The 18,944-nt window shown below is 41.3% G+C and overlaps 1 protein-coding gene across 1 annotated transcript in view; it reads right to left on the bottom strand.

Moving 5' to 3' along the window:
- The window catches only part of LOC143279530 (uncharacterized), a 51,249-nt gene extending 34,995 nt beyond the window's left edge, over window positions 1-16,254 (bottom strand). The window contains exon 1 of the mRNA XM_076583596.1: window positions 15,915-16,254. The gene's annotated coding sequence lies outside the window, so the exon portion shown is untranslated. The remainder of the gene's footprint in view (window positions 1-15,914) is intronic.
- Between the last annotated feature and the right edge of the window lie 2,690 nt (window positions 16,255-18,944).

Here is an 18,944-nt window from a genome sequence, read left to right as displayed (position 1 = left end):
TGGAGGGGTTGTGGGAGTTGAGGCTTGGGGGAGTGACGAGACCGGGCGGAGGTGCAAACTTACCCATCCCCGTCATATGGACGTTTGTGTGTGTGTGTGTGTGTGTGTGTGTGTGTGTGTGTGTGTGTGTGTGTGTGTGTGTGTGTCTGTGTGTGCGTGTGCGCGAGCGCAAGTCTGTCTGTCTGTATCTGTGTGTGTATGCCTGTGTGACAGAAAGAGACAGAGAAACTGAAAGACAGAAGCTGACAGAGATACACAGAGACAAAGACAAACGGGGCGAAAGAGAGAGAGAGAGAGAGAGAGAGAGAGAGAGAGAGGGGAGGGAAAGAGAGAGAGAGAGAGAGAATGAGAGAGAGAGAAAGGGAGACAGAGGGAGAGAGAAACAGACAGAGATAGGGAGAGAGAGAGAGGGAGAGAGAGAGAGAGATAGGGAGGGAGGAATACACATAACCTGACACTCTTCCTATTCTGCAAGTTGTCAGGGGAACCAAGGAACCACCGCTCTGGAGGTAAACGAATCCGGTGCCAGCCAGGCAGACAGAGTGAGTTTGGAGGAAATTGTAAACAGTTCACTTCAACAAAATGGTCTGTTTTGTTTGGATATTGTCACCTGATGAGGGCATTTGCCAGGATCCTGATATACAGTCAGAGAGAGAGAGAGAGAGAGAGAGAGAGAGAAATGTACACACACACACACACACACACACACACACACACACACACACACACACACACACACACACACACACACACACACATATTCACGACGTTCAGCCCGCTCCGGATGGTCTTATTATGACAGACTACACAATACGTACTATGATCAATAGAATGTATGCGGACATATAAGTAGATCCACCGGGCAATAGAGCATTTAACATAAACTGTAGACATAGGTAAAAGTCGTATCAACATTCTTTCATGGAATATCAAAGGTTTCATAGAAACAATAGATGGTATTCGCGTGAATAAACTGAAAGACTACCAATTCATCAACAAATTACAATCATATGATATTGTATTCTTGGAAGAAACTCACTTAAATTATGAAAGCACAAAGGAAATATTTATTCCAAATTTTGCTCCAGGAATCCATTATTATCGAGAAAAACATAAAAGGGCTTGTAAGTCTTCAGGAGGAATATCTGTCTTTGTTAGAGATGATCTAAGAGAGCACATACAATTTTTACCGCAAAGCAACTGCGATCTTGTATGGATCCATATACCAAACGCAGCTGAAAAGGAAAACGACACGTATATCGGCTGTTGCTATATACCACCAGTATCATCATCTTTCGGTAAACTACATTCACCCCAGATATGGGATAGGTTGGAAAGCGACATAGAACATTTTTCTACAAAAGGCAATATTATCTTATGTGGCGATTTCAATGCAAGGACAGGAATGGTTACTGATTATATTAACACAGACAGCGATGATAATACCTACCTGTCGTCTTACCCTGGTTATACTGATAGAGTAAACGACAGATGCTCGATGGACCAAACTGTTCACAAACTTGGTCGCAAACTAATCGATATCTGCATAAGCAATGATCTGCTTATTCGAAACGGAAGGACCCTGGGTGATTTAGAAGGAAAATATACATGCCACATACAACAAGGTAGCAGCGTTGTAGACTATTTCATATGTTCAGAACGACTCACAAAAGACATATCTGAAATGAATGTAGAAGGTATCAGTCCGTTTTCCGATCATTGTCCGCTACGATTGTCAATGTACTTGTCAGTAAGGAAGCAGAAAAGAAAAAAATCGCCTTACACTCACAGTAATAAGGAATGCAACAACCAAAATGGAAGTTATACTAAATTTTTCTGGAATGAAAATTCTGCCAGCGCTCTTGGTCATGCACTAAAGACAGGACAAATCAACAAATTGTTACAAGAAATCAAAAGTGATTTAAACATTTCATCCACAAATAAAAGGGTAAATACTATAGTTGAAAAGTTCACAGATGCGTTGACAGAAGCATCTAAGTTAGCTGTTCATCATAAAGAATTCCGTAAAAAACGTAACACAAAGCAGTCTAAGAAATGGTTTGATCAGGCTTGTTACATCCAAAGACGAGAACTGAAATCTTTAAGAAATGCATTAAACAGAAACCCACGGAACAGAACGATACGCGATAAGTATTTTTACATGTTAAAATCATACAACAAATGTGTAAAACAGAAGAAAAAATTGTATAAAAACAGGTTAGTTCAAAACCTGAACGAAGCTATCTTAAAAGATCCAAACAGTGTATGGAAGACTCTAAAATCTCTCAACGATGCAGAAACTCCCATAGGTAATAGTTACAAACCGATGAGTAACACAAAATGGATGAAACATCTGGAGGACATCATTGGGACACAAAGTAAAGTTGACCAAAGCACAAAAGCAAAAATAAATACAGAACTAAGAAACATAAACTCGAATATAACACCTTCGTATCTTGATTTTCCAATTTCCACAAAAGAGATAATCAACGCATCCAGAAACTTACACAACAAAAAAACGCCTGGAAAAGACGGGATTACAAACGAAATCATAAAGGCTAGCCTACCGGAAACAACAGAAATACTAAAACTGTTATTTCAGTCTGTCCTTAACTCAGGCACGTTCCCAGATATGTGGAAAAAAGGAATTAGCATACCAATTTACAAATCGGGAGACCAATTAAACCCAACCAATTATCGAGGAATAACTCTAAACAACTCACTCAGTAATCTTTTTTGTCAAATATTAAACAATCGAATAACAAACTACCTCGAAGACAATAATTTACTATCAAAAGAGCAAGCAGGCTTTCGAAAATCACACAAGACCTCGGACCACATATTCATACTTAAAAAGATAATTGACGATACTTTAAGAAAAAGAATGAATCGCCTTTATTGCTGTTTTGTTGATTTTCAGAAAGCATTTGACAGGGTCTGGCATCACGCTCTAATGCTAAAAATGTATCAAATCGGTATAAATGGAAATTGCTTTAGAGTTATTCAAAGCATGTATGAAAATGCCACAGTTTGCACAAGAACTGATACGGGATTTTCTTCTGAAATATCCATATTGAAGGGGGTACTACAAGGGAACACACTCAGTCCCACTTTATTTAATATATTTATTAATGATCTCCCGAAATGTCTGGGCGTTACTGACTCACCATCCATAGACCTTGACAAAAGTGATAGTGTTTCATGTTTACTATATGCTGATGACCTAGTAATTTTGTCCACGACAAAGATAGGATTACAAAGGAAACTAGATAAACTCAATCTGTATTGTGAAAACTGGGATCTAAAAATTAACATAGATAAAACTAAAGTAATAGTTTTCACACACACCGATCCCAAAGTGCCTGTTATTTTCACAATAGGCAATGATATAATCCAGACAACTGATCAATACAAGTACTTGGGTATATTATTTCACAAAACTGGAACGTTCTCATTTGCCCAAGAGCATCTAGCCAAACAGGCATTAAAAGCAGCACACTCCCTCCGACGAATCGTTAAAAAGCAAGATATTCGTTTGGATATTGTGCTGCAGCTTTTTGATTCACTTGTTTTACCTATATTATCATATGGATCCGATATTTGGTTCCCATGGGCTGAAACAAAAACTACCAATTCATTCAATACAGGAATGACAGATTTCTTTAGAAATTGTATTTCTTCGAAACATTCACATGAACAAATGCATATAAAATTTTGCAAACTGCTTCTAGGGGTACATTCTAAAGCAATGAATCTGCCAACTCTAGCCGAACTGGGCAGATTTCCAGTTGGAATTCATATTGCTTGCAGAGTTCTTGACCACTGGACTCATATTCTGGATGCACATAATGATAGCCATATCAAAAAGGTCTATATGTCGATGATGAACCAACCAGACACAATTGAAAATCCATGGATACAATTTGTAAAGAATATTCTTCACAATGTAGGATTAGGTCATGTTTGGAACAATCAGTCGACATTTAGTAACAGCAGGCTTAAATTTACATTACGCCAACAACTAAGAAATAGATATGTACAATTCTGGAAACAGACAAAAACTGAATACAGTAGATTAGATTTCTACAACAAAATTAAAAGAAACGATTATCAAATTGAGAATTATCTAACTGATAAAATCGATCCTGCTCACAAACAAGCTCTTTGTCAACTCAGAATAAGCGCACATTATTTAAACATCGAACGAGGAAGATATGCAAACATTCCCAGAGAAGAGAGGTTATGTGCTATATGTGAAGTTGTTGAAGATGAATTGCATTTCTTAGATTCGTGTATCTTATTTCATAATTTGCGAAGCCATCTAATCACTACTATACAGCAGTATGATCATCAATCAAATGTGATCTCTAGAAACATACAAAACAATATACTAAAACCAAGTGATTTATTCACCTGCGATGACTGTCAAAAAACACTTGCCAACTATGTATTTCAGTGCATGCGTATTAGATGACCGTTTATTTCTTTGTTCCCTTTGTTCTTTGTTGTGTCTATTAATCCTTCGGGATTTTATGACAATAAATGAAGTCAAGTCAAGTCAAGTCAAGTCAAGTCACACACAAGTGTAACATCCTGGAAGACGAAATCCATCTTCTTGATCATTGTATTAAATATAAAACCTTAAGGCAACAATTTTTAAAGGATATTCAAAATTCGAATAACACAGGACATATTCCCAGTCAAGTGATGCTAACAGATGATGAATATATACAAACAAGATTGGGAAAATTTGTTTATGAATGCTGCTGCAATTTACTGCATTAACTGATTGATTAATTGTGCGTTTTTCATTCGTTCATTCATTTACCATTGCACTTGTGTCTTATAAACCTTACGGTTTCATGACAATAAAATCTATTCTATTCTATTCTATTCACACACACACACACACACACACACACACACACACACACACACACACACACACACACACACTGTGTTTCATTTTGTCTCTGTTCATTGTGAAACCGCGTCTCATGTTTCTCGTGGAATGCTGCACCGCGTGTATGTTGGCAAACAACACCCCTTTGTTCAGCCTATATTGTGTCCTCGTGAAAACTGTGTGCGTGAAATTGTTCTCGTTTACTGTCGTTCGTTGTTTATCTACTTTGTTGTTGTTGTTGGTTTGTTGTAGCTGTCGTTGTTGATGTTATTTGTTGTTGGTGCTGGTGTTTTGTTGTTGTATTTGTTGTTGCTGTTTCTGTTGTTGTTGGTGCTGGTGTTTTGTTGTTGTATTTGTTGTTGCTGTTGTTGGTGTTGCTGTTGTTGTTGGTGGTGCTGGTGTTTGTTGTTGTATTTGTTGTTGCTGTTGTTGTTGTTGGTGCTGGTGTTTTGTTGTTGTATTTGTTGTTGATGTTGTTTGTTGTTGGTGCTTGTGTTTTGTTGTTGTATTTGTTGTTGCTGTTGTTTGTTGTTGGTGGTGCTGGTGTTTTGTTGTTGTATTTGTTGTTGCTGTTGTTGTTGTTGGTGCTGGTGTTTTGTTGTTGTATTTGTTGTATTTGTTGTTGCTGTTGTTGGTGGTGGTGCTGGTGTTTTGTTGTTGTATTTGTTGTATTTGTTGTTGCTGTTGTTGTTGGTGGTGCTGGTGTTTTGTTGTTGTTGTTGGTGGTGGTGGTGCTGGTGTTTTGTTGTTGTTGGTGGTGGTGGTGGTGCTGGTGTTTTATTGTTGTATTTGTTGTTGCTGTTGTTGTTGTTGGTGATGGTGTTTTGTTGTTGTATTTGTTGTTGCTGTTGTTCTTGTTGCTGCTGGTGTTTTGTTGTTGGAATTGTTGTATTTGTTGTTGCTGTTGTTGTTGTTGGTGCTGGTGTTTTATTGTTGTATTTGTTGTTGCTGTTGTTGTTGTTGGTGCTGGTGTTTTGTTGTTGTATTTGTTGTTGCTGTTGTTGTTGGTGGTGCTGGTGTTTTGTTGTTGTATTTGTTGTTGCTGTTGTTGTTGGTGGTGCTGGTGTTTTATTGTTGTTGTTGTATTTGTTGTTGCTGTTGTTGGTGCTGGTGTTTTGTTGTTGTATTTGTTGTTGTTGTTGGTGTTGCTGGTGTTTTGTTGTTGTTGTTGTATTGTAATGTTGATAACTGAAATATCTGATCTCCAAGAACCTGAATGTATTGTTTTGGCTCGCTTTAGTTTGCTTGCTGGATTATGATATTTCTACCTCATTTAATATATTTGTTTCTCCTTCTTCTTCTTCTTCTTCTTCTTCTTCTTCTTCTTCTTCTTCTTCTTCTTCTTCTTCTTCTTCTTCTTTTTCTCCTTTCTTCTTCTTCTTCTTCTTCTTCTTCTTCTTCTTCTTCTTCTTCTTCGCGTTCTTCTTCTTCTTTGTTCTTCTTCGTGTTCTTGTTCTTCGCGTTCTTCTTCTTTTTCTTCTTCTTCTTTTCCTGTCTTCATCCCCGGGTTCTTCTTTTTCTTCTTTAGTTTCTTCTTCGTGTTCTCCTTCTTCTTCTTCTTCTTCTTCGCGTTCTTCGTCTTCTGATTCTCCTCCTCCTCTCCCACCTCCTTCAATTATCAAAGCCGGCATACGTCTATATTTGTTTCTTCTTTATTATTCCCTTTCCTATCAACCCTCTCCCCACCCCACCTCTCTCTCTGTCTTTGTCTCTCAGTTGCTGTCTCTTACTGGTCTGTCTCTCTGCCCCTCCCCCACCCCCTTGTATCCCCCTCTCTCTCCTTCCCAATCTCTCTCTCTCTGTCTCTCTCGGCATACGTCTATATTTGTTTCTTCTTTATTATTCCGTTTCCTATCAACCGTGACTGATTTATTGACTGAGTCGTTCCTCTATTGGTTCACGAAGAAGACCGGACGCACATCTATCACACTATCGATCGACTGATCACCATCATGACAAAGAGACAGAGAGAGAGAGAGAGAGAGAGAGAGAGAGAATGAATGAATGAATGAATGAATGAATCTTTATTTTCCAACGGTGAAGATATTAGCACTTTGGCCGACTTACACATCTGCCGTTGTTCTAAGAGACACACAAATATGTACGCATATAAATGTAGTTATACTGAATACTTAAGAGAGAGAGAGAGAGAGAGAGAGAGAGAGAGAGAGAGAGAGAGATGGATACGGATACGGATACGGATGTTTTATTCAATATAGGCCATGGCCCCTCATGAAGGGGTGGTGTAAACAAACATTACAGAGGTAATATATTCAGATATGTAACATAACACAGTTGTAACCTGAAAATGAGAAAAAACAGTCATTATCTGCATTTAGTCTTATTCACACATAATAACAAAAAAGCGGAAAACTAGCACACACTCAACTGCATATTGTATTTCTAATCTTTAAGGCTTTATACAAGTAAATTGCTAGCTGTTTATTAACACGTTCCTTAGTGGATGACATAAGCAAATACAGTCTGAACAAGGAGGGTTGCCTATGAAATTTTGAAGGTATCAGCTGATTTCTGAGATCACTTAACACAGGACAACAAAAGTACAAAGTGGAGTTCACTCTCCGTCGCACTTTTACATAAAGGACAAATAAGGTCACTATCTTTCTGTTGCCTGTAAGAGAGAGAGAGAGAGAGAGAGAGAGAGAGAGAGAGAGAGAGAGAGAGAGAGAGAGAGAGAGAGAGAGAGAGAGAGAGAGAGAGAGAGAGGACAGACAGAGGCCGATAGTCAAACAGAAATAGAACGGAGACAAAAAATAACCACACACAGAGAGAGGATATATATATATATATATATATATATATATATATATATATATATATATATATATATATAAGATAAAAATAGAGACTGACGAGATAAAAATAGAGACTGACGCAAGACAGACAGAAACAGACAGATTCCGGTGAGAGACAGAGAAAAGTACAAGTTATACACTGATGAACACCGTACCGCCTTGTTTCGGGTGACTGATGTCCCCCTGTTCATGACTTCATTAGGGTACAGCAGAGGGCGTAGCAAGCACTGATGGAGTTCTATTTAGTTTTACGCCTGGGTATTACTCAGCTTTTCTCCATATTGTTTGTTTGTTTGTTTGTTTGATCTCAGCCATTCTCTCGGTAAACATCAGTGTCCACAAACTGCGGAAAACAATAACAGCAACACCACTACCACCACCAACAACAACACCATCAACAGCAGCAACAAGAACAACAACAACAACGACAACAACAAACGTAACAAAATTTCTTGACTCTGGCTTGTGCTGTAAGGCGTCCACACCACTTGATTGATTATCATTGATTTCCTCATAATATTATTATGAACACGTGGCACGCACTTGTTTGTGTATGTGGTACATGTGTGTGTGTGTGTGTGTGTGTGTGTGTGTGTGTGTGTGTGTGTGTGTGTGTGTGTGTGTGTGTGTGATTGTACTGCCGTGATGCGTGACTTTCTTTACAAGTGTCTATTTACGTACGCGTTGTATATCAAAAAGAAAATTAAAAAAAAAACCCATACAAGTCCTTGCACATTAACTCCGAAGGAATATGCATCAATGTGGTACGCGATTCACAAACGGAATGATTTCTTATGATGCTATGCTATGAGCGAGAAAGACAGTGAGTGTGTGTGTGTGTGTGTGTGTGTGTGTGTGTGTGTGTGTGTGTGTGTGTGTGTGTGTGACAGACAGACAGACAGACAGACAGACACAGACAGACAGACAGAGACAGAGAAAGAGCGACACAGAGAGAGACAGAAAGGTAGCCAGACAGGCAGATAGAAAGACAGACACACAGAGCGGGAGATAAACAGACAGACAGACAGACAGACAGAGAACGAGAGACAGAGAACGAGAGACACAGACAGAGGGTCACAGAGACGAATATAGGGAGACAGAGACAGAAAGAGAGGTAGATAGACAGACACGCAGAGACAGAGACTGATTGACAAAACACAGACAAGAGATAGAGACAGGTATTCAGACAGTAGCAAAGTAGAAGTGCACAGTGAGATCTATAGATACATAGATACATAAACGGACAGAGACAGAGCGAGAGAGCGAATGAGCGAGTGGGCGAGAGAGAGAGAGAGAGAGAGAGAGAGAGAGAGAGACAGAGACAGAGACAGAGACAGAGAGGAGCTAGGAGGAACTGAACATTAATTAATTGTCCAGCAAATCGCAAATCGCCTAAGTCGCCAAACAAAGTTACCTCCCCCGCCTCTTCTGCCGTCAGCAGTGGCAATAGGGGACGCCATGGGTGTCAATTAAACTACAGGCAATGGAGGATTGTGGAAGTTTTTGTGTGCGTGAGTGAGTCTGCCCCCATCCTTCCTTCCATCTTTTCGAGACAGACAGACAGACAGACAGACAGACAGAGAGAGAGGGACAGACAGACAGAGAGGCTGTGAGAGACAGACAGACAGAGAGAGGGTCACAGAGACAGAGACGAAGTCAAGGAGAAAGAGACAGCAATACAGAAAAAAGATATATAGAGACGAGCAGATTATATATATATAATATATAAGAGAGAGAGTTGTTAGACAACGGGAGAAAGACACACAGAGAAGACACAAAGAGATAGACAGATAGATAGATAGAGAGATAGATAGAGAGACTGGCAGACATTAAGGCAGAGTAAGACCGAGAGTGATAGCCAGATTACAGGCAGCGAAACAGACGGACAGGCAAAGAGATACACACACACACACACACACACACACACACACACACACACACACACAAGCGCGCGCGGCGTCCAAAGACATGCCAACAGTTTCTAAATCCCCACGACTTTAACGAGGGAAGGAATAACAAGAAATTCTCCCCCTTGGACTCGAGGGGAAAAAAAATCGATTCCTGCAACATTCAGGGCTCTTTTCAAGCTCAAAGGAACTGTCAATGGACGACAAGTGTGTGTGTGTGTGTAGGGGCTTGGGTGCAGAAGGGTGCGGGGTGGAGGTGGGGGGGGGGGGGAGGCGGCTGGGGGGCCATTAGGGAAAGTTGAGACTGGGGTTGGGGGAGGGGGGGGGGAGAGAGAGACACGAAAGAAGTTAGGAAAGGGGAAAAAAACAATTTGGAAACTTCGACAGAACGCGAGTAGTCTGAGTGTCCATGAAGGGGAAAATAGGTGTCTTACTCTTGCTATTAAACTTGTACGTATTTGTTCGGAAATAAATCTCGTAATCCATATAAACCATCTTGTATGGCCACTAAGCTTTTGTGTAGCTTTTAAAGTCATAGATACTTAACCCGAAATGACTCTTGCAATCCAAACTCAGTCACCGACCATTGCCACAAAACTTTTTTTTTTTTTTTCTTTCCTAATGTTTGCCAAGAAACGGGGAACCGGAAGGAAGTTATTGAATAATTCATACACATTTTCCGGAATGAAATAAGGAAACTATCAACTTGATTTTGCTGTCACACGTTGCCCTCAAATTCGTTTCACGAAGTCTTATTAGTGGTAAAGACAGAAAAAGAAGAGAGAAGGCGGAAGAGAGAAAAAGTACAGACAGACAGACACTTCTTGACTTATTTCACTGTCTGCTTATTCACATATTGTTAATTTGTTAAGCAGAGCACTGGCGATTAACATAGTCATAGTGGAGTGATGGCCTAGAGGTAACGCGTCCGCCTAGGGGAAGCGAGAGAATTATGAGCGCGCTGGTTCGAATCACTGCTCAGTCGTTAATATTTTCTTCCCCTCCACTAGACCATGAGTGGTTGTCTGGACGCTAGTCATTCGGATGAGGCGATAAACCGAGGTCCCGTATGCAGCAAGCACTTACCGCAAGTAAAAAGAATCCACGGCAACAAAAGGGCTGTTCCTGGCAAAATTATGTAGAAAAATCTACTTCGACCGGAAAAATAAATAAAACTGCACACAGGAAAAAAAAAAAAAAAAAAAAAAAAAAAAAAAAAAAGGTGGCGCTGTAGTGTAGCGACGTGCTCTCCCTGGGGAGAACAGCCCGAATTTCACACACAGAAATCTGTTGTCATAAAAAGAAATACAAATACAATCAAACTGTGGTGACTAACTTAGGAATTTCCCACGAATCCCATATTCCCAGCGAATCCCATATTCCCAGCCAGACGCAACAGCTTGAGCAAACACATTTGTGATTCAATATAATATAAATTGCACACCCCACACCCCATCCAAAACACACCATTACAATACATTACATTATTACATCACATACACCATCATATACTTCCAATTTCCAACCTACCGTCACACCCCAACACCCTTTTTGTTTGTTGCTGTTGTTGTTGTTGTTGTCTAATATCACTTTTATTGGAAAGACGTAAATTCGATAAGCAACAACAGCAACAATAACAACTCCATGTGACCACCACCATCACAACCAATACCACCATCACCACCACCACCACCACCACCACCACCAACAACAACAACAACAACAACAACACACACACACACACACACACACAAACAAACAAACACACACACACACACACACACACACAAACAAACACACACACACACACACACACACAAACAAACACACACACACACACACACACACACACACACAGAGAGAGAGAGAGAGAGAGAGAGAGAGAGAGAGAGAGAGAGAAACACTGACTGACACTGACACAGGTTTAATTGTGAAGGCCACCGGCCCATACACAAAGTGGTGGAGGATACAATGGGGCAATTCAACATGCAGAAAAAATACGTATTTCGTTCGTCACAACAACAAAAAAGTCTGTAGAATAGAAAAGTCTGAGAGAGAGAGAGAGAGAGAGAGAGAGAGAGAGAGAGAGAGAGAGAGAGAGAGAGAGAGAGAGAGAGAGACAAGACAAGACAAGACAAATTCTTTATTTCGAGGATAATAGATAAGCACTGGTGTGCTTTTTTACATCCAGTCCCCGCCCTGAATAGGGTCTACACTACACAATATTCAATAAAATAGTAAAGATACACAACATAGGAGAAAAAAAAAATGCATAAATCAAAACAAAAACAACCACACACACACACACACACACACACGCGCGCGCGCGCGCACGCACACACGCACGCACGCACACACACACACACACACACACACACACACACACACACACACACACAGAACAACAGCTGCAAAGTGGGCGGGAAAGAACGGCTAATTGGGAAGCGAAAGAGGCCACAAAACACGAGACGCATGAAGAGACATACAACAGGGAAAAAAAGCCAAATGGAATATATATAAAATTCAAAACTGGGCTCCTCGAGAATGAGGAGATGTATATTAGAGAGGAAAAAAAGAAGAAGAAAAACAAAAAAACTTACGAAGATGAGGAGAAAAAAATCAGGAAAAGATAGAAGAAATCAGATCCCGTCTTCGAAATCAAAAGAAGAAATTGAAAATAAAAATAATAAGTAAATGAAAATAATGAAGAAGTCTCTCTCTCTCTCTCTCTCTCTCTCTCTCTCTCTCTCTCTCTCTCTCTCTCTCCCTCTCTCTAGGTGTGTGTGTGTGTGTGTGTGTGTGTGTGTGTGTGTGTGTGTGTGTGTGAGTTGTTTCTCTCTCTCTCTCTATCCCCCTCCCTCACGTCTCCATTTTCTCTCTGTTTCATTTCTTCTTCTTCTTCTTCCTCGTCGTCGTCGACGTCGTATTCTTCTTCTTCTTCTCCTTCTTCTTCTCCCCCTCCCGACCCCTCTCTTTCTCTCTCTCTGGTATTCAGTATAGCTACATTTATATGCGTACATGTTTGTGTGTCTCTTAGAACAACGGCAGATGTGTAAGTCGGCCAAAGTGCTAATATCTTCACCGTTGGAAAATAAAGATTCATTCATTCATTCATTCATTCACTCATTCATTCTCTCCCACTCCCTGTTTTCCTCCTGTCCTTTTCCTCCCTCCCTCCATTTCTTTATCCCCCACCGTCTGTGTGTCTGTGCGTCTGTCTGTCTCTCAATCTCTATCTCTAGCACTCTCTCTCTCTGTATCTGTCTCTGTCTCTCTGTGTCTCTGTCTCTCTCTCTCTCTCTCTCTCTCTCTCTCAACCAGCCCTCTACTCTCTTTCGCCTCAAACTCTCCAAAGAAGTGCCCTTGAGCTGGCATGAAGGAGTTTTCACTTCACCTGTTCCGGGAGTTTACATCTCTTTTACATCAGCCTGACAGACCCTCAGTTGCAATCCGCTCCCCCCCCCCCCCCCCACGTCTGGCATCGTTGCAGACAGCCTGACAGAATATGGGGCTTGGAACCGAAGAGAAAGGAATGGACTAAATATGGTTGGTTGGTGCGCTGAAGCAAAGACCTCACACACACACACACATATATATATATATATATATATATATATGTGTGTGTGTGTGTGTGTGTGTGTGTATTTGTATTTCTTTTTATCACAACAGATTTCTTAGTGTGAAATTCGGGCTGCTCTCCCCGGGGAGAGCGCGTCGCTATACTACAGAGCCACCCATTTTTTTTTGCATTTTTTCCTGCATGCAGTTTTATTTGTTTTTCCTATCGAAGTAGATTTTTCTACATAATTTTGCCAGGAACAACCCTTTTGTTGCCGTGGGTTGTTTTACGTGCGCTAAGTGTATGCTGCACACGGGACGTCGGTTTATCGTCTCATCCGAATGACTAGCGTCCAGACCACCACTCAAGGTCTAGTGGAGGGGGAGAAAATATCGGCGGCTGAGCCGTGATTCGAACCAGCGCGCTCAGATTATCTGATTTTCTAACCGGACGCGTTACCTCTAGGCCATCACTCCACATGAAGAAATAAATATATATATATATATATATATATATATATATATGTGTGTGTGTGTGTGTGTGTGTGTGTGTGTGTGTGTGTAGGCTCGTTGGTACAAATGTGTTGCAGGCACTGGTACAATTGTATGCAGGTCGAAGGTTGCAGGCGGAATCAGCGGCCACATGAGATCTATTGTTGGTGGTTGACTGACTTATCGTTCTTTCGGCTGGTTGGCTGAAATGGATGGTTGGGTGATAGGAACGATGGCTTTGTTTTCTGAGCCAACACCGCAGGTGCCTGTATCCTTCGGGCCTGGCTGACGCAGGGATATATCACGCTTGGCTGACTAATTTCTGTTTTACGTCGTCGTCCCCGTCGTCGTTGTTGTTGTATTTCTTCTTGTTCTTCTTCTTGTTCTTAAGATAAGATAAGATAAGAATAACTTTATAAGATAAGAATAACTTTATTATCTCCAACTGGAGAAATTTGGTCAGGTGCATTATCACAACATAGACAAGTAAACAACATGGGGACCATAACTGTAAAAGTCAACAACAGCTTTTACGAATATTACGAAGATACAAATGTAAAAAAAAAATATCATATACGCCGTTTCATACATACATCCACACACTGCAGGTAATAACTAGTATTCTTAATGTAAAAACAGAAAGAATTAAGAAACATTATTTGAATATAATTATAAACATAGCCTACTATACTGCACATTGATCATAATAGACAGATAAGATAAGAATAAAGATATAAGATAAGAATAAAGATAAACTGCGGAAAACCGCAACCAGATAATCAGCACACACCCGCACCCACCCACCCACCACCCACCCCACACACGCGGATTTTCTTCTTCCCCTCCTCCTCCTCCTCCTCCTCCTTCTTCTTCTTCTCCGTCGTCGTCGTCTACATCTTCTCCTTCTCCTTCTTGTAACAGGCAAAGCATATCCTTTATTTTTTTCCTTTGCTATTTCCTCTTTCAACGGGGAAGGTATATCCTTCCTTTTTTTTCTTTGTTTTCTTCTTTGATGTAATATGTTCTTCCTTTTCCTTCCTTCTCTCTGTCCTTTTCTTCCTCCCTGTCTTTGATTTTGTCTGTCCTTCGTTTTCATCCTACTTTTCTTTCGTTATGTGCCGGTTTCCTTCAGTTCCGGTCATTCTTTTCTTTTTCTTTTTTTTCTCTGGATTTCTTTCAATACTTCTTTCTTTATATCTTCCCCCAGTCCCCCCCCCCCTCCCCATCTTTCAAGAGATAAGTATATGAAAAAAAAGGAAGAAGAAAAAGTGGTAGGGAAAATTAGAACAATTTGATGAAAATACTAACCCAGGGTACTTGTATTTATATCAGTTTGAGTGCTGTAAGAATCCCAGCTTGTGCTACTACTGAGTTGAACCTTTGTCATTCCACGGCCCCCCGCTAAGGCTGAAGGCTGTTCTCAACCTCTTTGCAATCTCTCTCTCTGTTTGTCTCTCTCTGTGTGTCTCTCTCTCGTCTTTCCTTTTTTTCTTTGCAATCTCTCTCTCTCTCTCTCTCTCTCTCTCTCTCTCTCTCTCTCTCATGGATTGTTTAAAGCTAAAATGACAAAGTACTACCAAAGTGTCGCTTATCCCTTAGTAGTTTATTTCGCTTCAGTTCTATTTTTTCCTTTCTGTTCCATTTTATCTGTTTTGCACCATTTTGTTCTGATTTGTACCTAGCATCAGTGTCACTAGAGCTTGCAGCAAATGACATTAAACATTTCAGTGTTCAGTGTTCAGTGTTCTCTCTCTCTCTCTCTCTCTCTCTCTCTCTCTCTCTTCATTCCCTTTCTCGAGTCGTTTTTTCCTCTCCTTCTCTATATCTGAATGTTCTTTATGTGCTATATCTACTTCTTTTTTTTCTTTCTTTCAGTTTCTCTCCGTCATGGTTGGTTTGTCGGTATCACAGTCCTAGCCGTTATCTTATTAACTAACATAGTGGTGTGTTCAGTGTTTTGCTTGTTGTTTGTGGAATTTGTGTGTGTGTGCTTTTTATTTTTTTTTATAGTATACGTGTGTGTGTGCGTGCGTGCGTGCGTGCGTGTGTGTGTGTGTGTGTGTGTGTGTGTGTGTGTGTGTGTGTGAGTCTGTCTGTTTATCTGTCTGTGTCGTGTGTCTGTGTGTGGATTAATCTATATCAAGTAAATATTCAACCCCCTCCCACCCACCACCCACCACCCCCCACAACACCACATCAGTGTCTCCCCCAACTCGAGTCAACCAATACTTTACTTACTTCGCACGTACAATGCCAAGCCCGGCGGTCCCAAGTGGTTGACGGTCCTTCTTAGTCAGTGACCAGGCCAGAGAGACAACACCACTGTCTTGGCTGAGAACTAAATCAACGCTGCACACAACTTCAAGAATAAACACCGGCCGCTGTTTAAGTTGACTGCGTCAGGCAACACAGATCTGCTAGGACCCGGAACACCTCTTTCTTCGCTCACAGACCAGAGAAAACAAACTCCTTCTCTCTGGATTATCTCCGACAGAGTACTGACAATCTGATTCAGCCTCTGAGAGCTCACACGCACCCCAACGCCGCAACTACAGAATGGAGAATGAAGCTACGATAGTGTGCGAGCGTACTTGCCAGCAAGCTAGGCCTAGCGCTGGGGAAGGGACAGAGTGAGTGAGTGAGAAAACACTAACTGGTGTTGGCCGATTTGCGTGCGTCGGATTTATAGCAGAGCGGGCCGCCGGCGTTGTCGTCTGAAGCGTCACTGAGTTGGCGTTGACGTAGTTAGTAGTAGTAGGAGTAGTAGTTGATGTTATTGTTGTTGTTGTTGTTGTTGCTGGTGGCGGTGGCGGCGGTGGTGGTGGTGGTGGTGGAGTGTGTGTGTGTGTGTGTGTGTGTGTGTGTGTGTGTGTGTGTGAGAGAGAGAGAGTGAGAGAGAGAGAGAGAGAGAGAGAGAGAGAGAACGCTGAACGCTGAACTCTGAAATGGTGGTCATTAGCTGTAAAGCTCTAGTGACATAGTACGTACAAATCAGAACAAAAATGGTGCAAAACATATAGCCGGAATGGAACAGAAAAGAAAAACATAATCAAAGCAAAACGAAACTACTAAGGGATAAGCGGCACTCTGGTTCTTTGTCATTTGCTAAAAAAAAAGTCCATGTGGCAGGCGGGTACTGTGCCTTATTTCCTCCCAGTCGTTCGTCTCCAAAGCTTGATCAGTACACACTGAGGAAACAGAGTACATAAATGCCAATCCATATCGGATAATTATTTAAGCATGTGACATCGACACACATCATCAGTATCAATACGAACACATAACAAAGTACGTATAAAACATATAATGAATAATTGAGAGAGAGAGAGAGAGAGAGAGAGAGAGAGAGAGAGAGAGAGAGAGAGAGCGAGCGCTGTAGACAAACTGTTGCTGTCCTTACAAATAGTTCAGCCCACGCACGGAGAAGAGAGAGAGACAGGCGGTCAGGGATGGACCGAGAAGAGAGGTGGAGTATGTGGGGGTGTGGGGGTGGGGGTGGGGGGGATGTGTGTGTGTGGGGGCTGGGGGGTAGCGGAGGAGGTAGGTTTGATGATGAAATAGATGACTGATTAATGGATGGATGAGATGACTGAGACTAAGAGTTGGACATTGACCGGCACTCAAGGGTGGACCGGAGAAATAGACCAGTTCCACTGAGTTCAAGGATGTATTATTATTATTATTATCATTATTATCTTCTTTTTTTTTCTCAAGGCCTGACTAAGCGTGTTGAGTTACGCTGCTGGTCAGGCATCTGCTTGGCAAGACGTGGTGTCGCTAGCGTATATGGATTTGTCCGAACGCAGTGACGCCTCCTTGTCGGAGCTACTGATACTGATACTCAGTGATACTGATACTCCAGGAGGTTTCAGTCAATGCGAGCGGACTGTTCAACACACGCTGCACAGCATCCGACTGCTTGAAGGTTAAGAGCATTGAGAGCCTACCCTCGGTTTGTATGTAGCCGTGTATCCGAGTGGTATTATGGGGCGGTACAAAAGAACTACTATTGATGATTTAAAGGATAAAAGGGATAGAAAACCCTTTTTGTAACTCGCCTCTGCATGCTCCTGGCCTGCGCGGGGATTCTTTTCTATCCTTTAATTCAGTAAATCATCAATGATTCTTTTATACCGTCCCTTTAAAAATCACTCAGTACGGCCAGTCCTCTCTTCTCCTCTACACAGACCCCTCGGATGTCCAGTGGGTGTCTGAATGACCCAACCTTTAGCTTCCGTCGTCAGAATTGTGGTATTCTTTGTCAACATTCACCTCTCCAGTATAAGAGCGTTCCGCTTGCAATATTTTGATGATGGTAATTGGGATGAAACGCTGTTAACGTCGTCTCTTTCGCCGTTCGTATGGAGAGAGTTAAAATAAAACCACTCGGCTACAAAAGTGGCGTCGCCGACAGGATAAAGATCCATCACAAAATAGATCCAAAAGTATTCCCTTTAATGTTTCAAATCTTTTATCCAAACAAAATCCAAACAACAAATTCAGCCCCTTTACCACCCAAGTGTACTTTGTTACAACTTGGCGCTTGCGAGCAAAGATGTTTGATTCTTTAAATATCTCATATAAATCACAGCCACTTACCAAGCTAACGCTATCACATGTATAAAACATAAACTTGAAATGAAATAATCAAATTTATTTGAACAAATAAGTCGATGCATTAAAACGTAACAAAACTGAAAACACGATGAAGGCAAATGACTGAAATACGAGTTTTTTTTTTTTTTTTTTTTTTTTAAAGAGGTAAACGTTCAGCGAACTTCACGCACCCACACACGTATAAATACTTACAAAAGCGTGCACAATGCACTCACGGGTGCGCGCGCGCACACACACACACATGCACACACACAGATTAAAACAAACACACACACACACACACACACACACACACACACACACACGTGAACACACAGATGGAGAGACAGACAAAGAAATAGAGAGACAGAGAGAGATGGAGCGACAGAGACAGAGGGACAGAGAGACAGAGAGTGGCTGCGAATAAAATACTTACACAAGCGTGCACAATACACGCACGCGCGCAGACACGCACACACACACACACACACACACACACACACACACACACACACACGCACATACACACACGCACGCACACACATACACACACACATTCACACATACCGTAGATAAACACACACACACACACACACACACACACACACACACACACACACACACACACACACACACACAGATGGAGAGACAGACAAAGAAATAAAGAGACAT

The sequence above is a fragment of the Babylonia areolata genome, chromosome 2, assembly GCF_041734735.1.
Source record: "Babylonia areolata isolate BAREFJ2019XMU chromosome 2, ASM4173473v1, whole genome shotgun sequence".
Lineage (NCBI taxonomy): Eukaryota > Metazoa > Mollusca > Gastropoda > Neogastropoda > Buccinidae > Babylonia > Babylonia areolata.
Note: the sequence above shows the minus strand (reverse complement) of the source record. Positions and strands in the feature narration are given on the sequence as shown.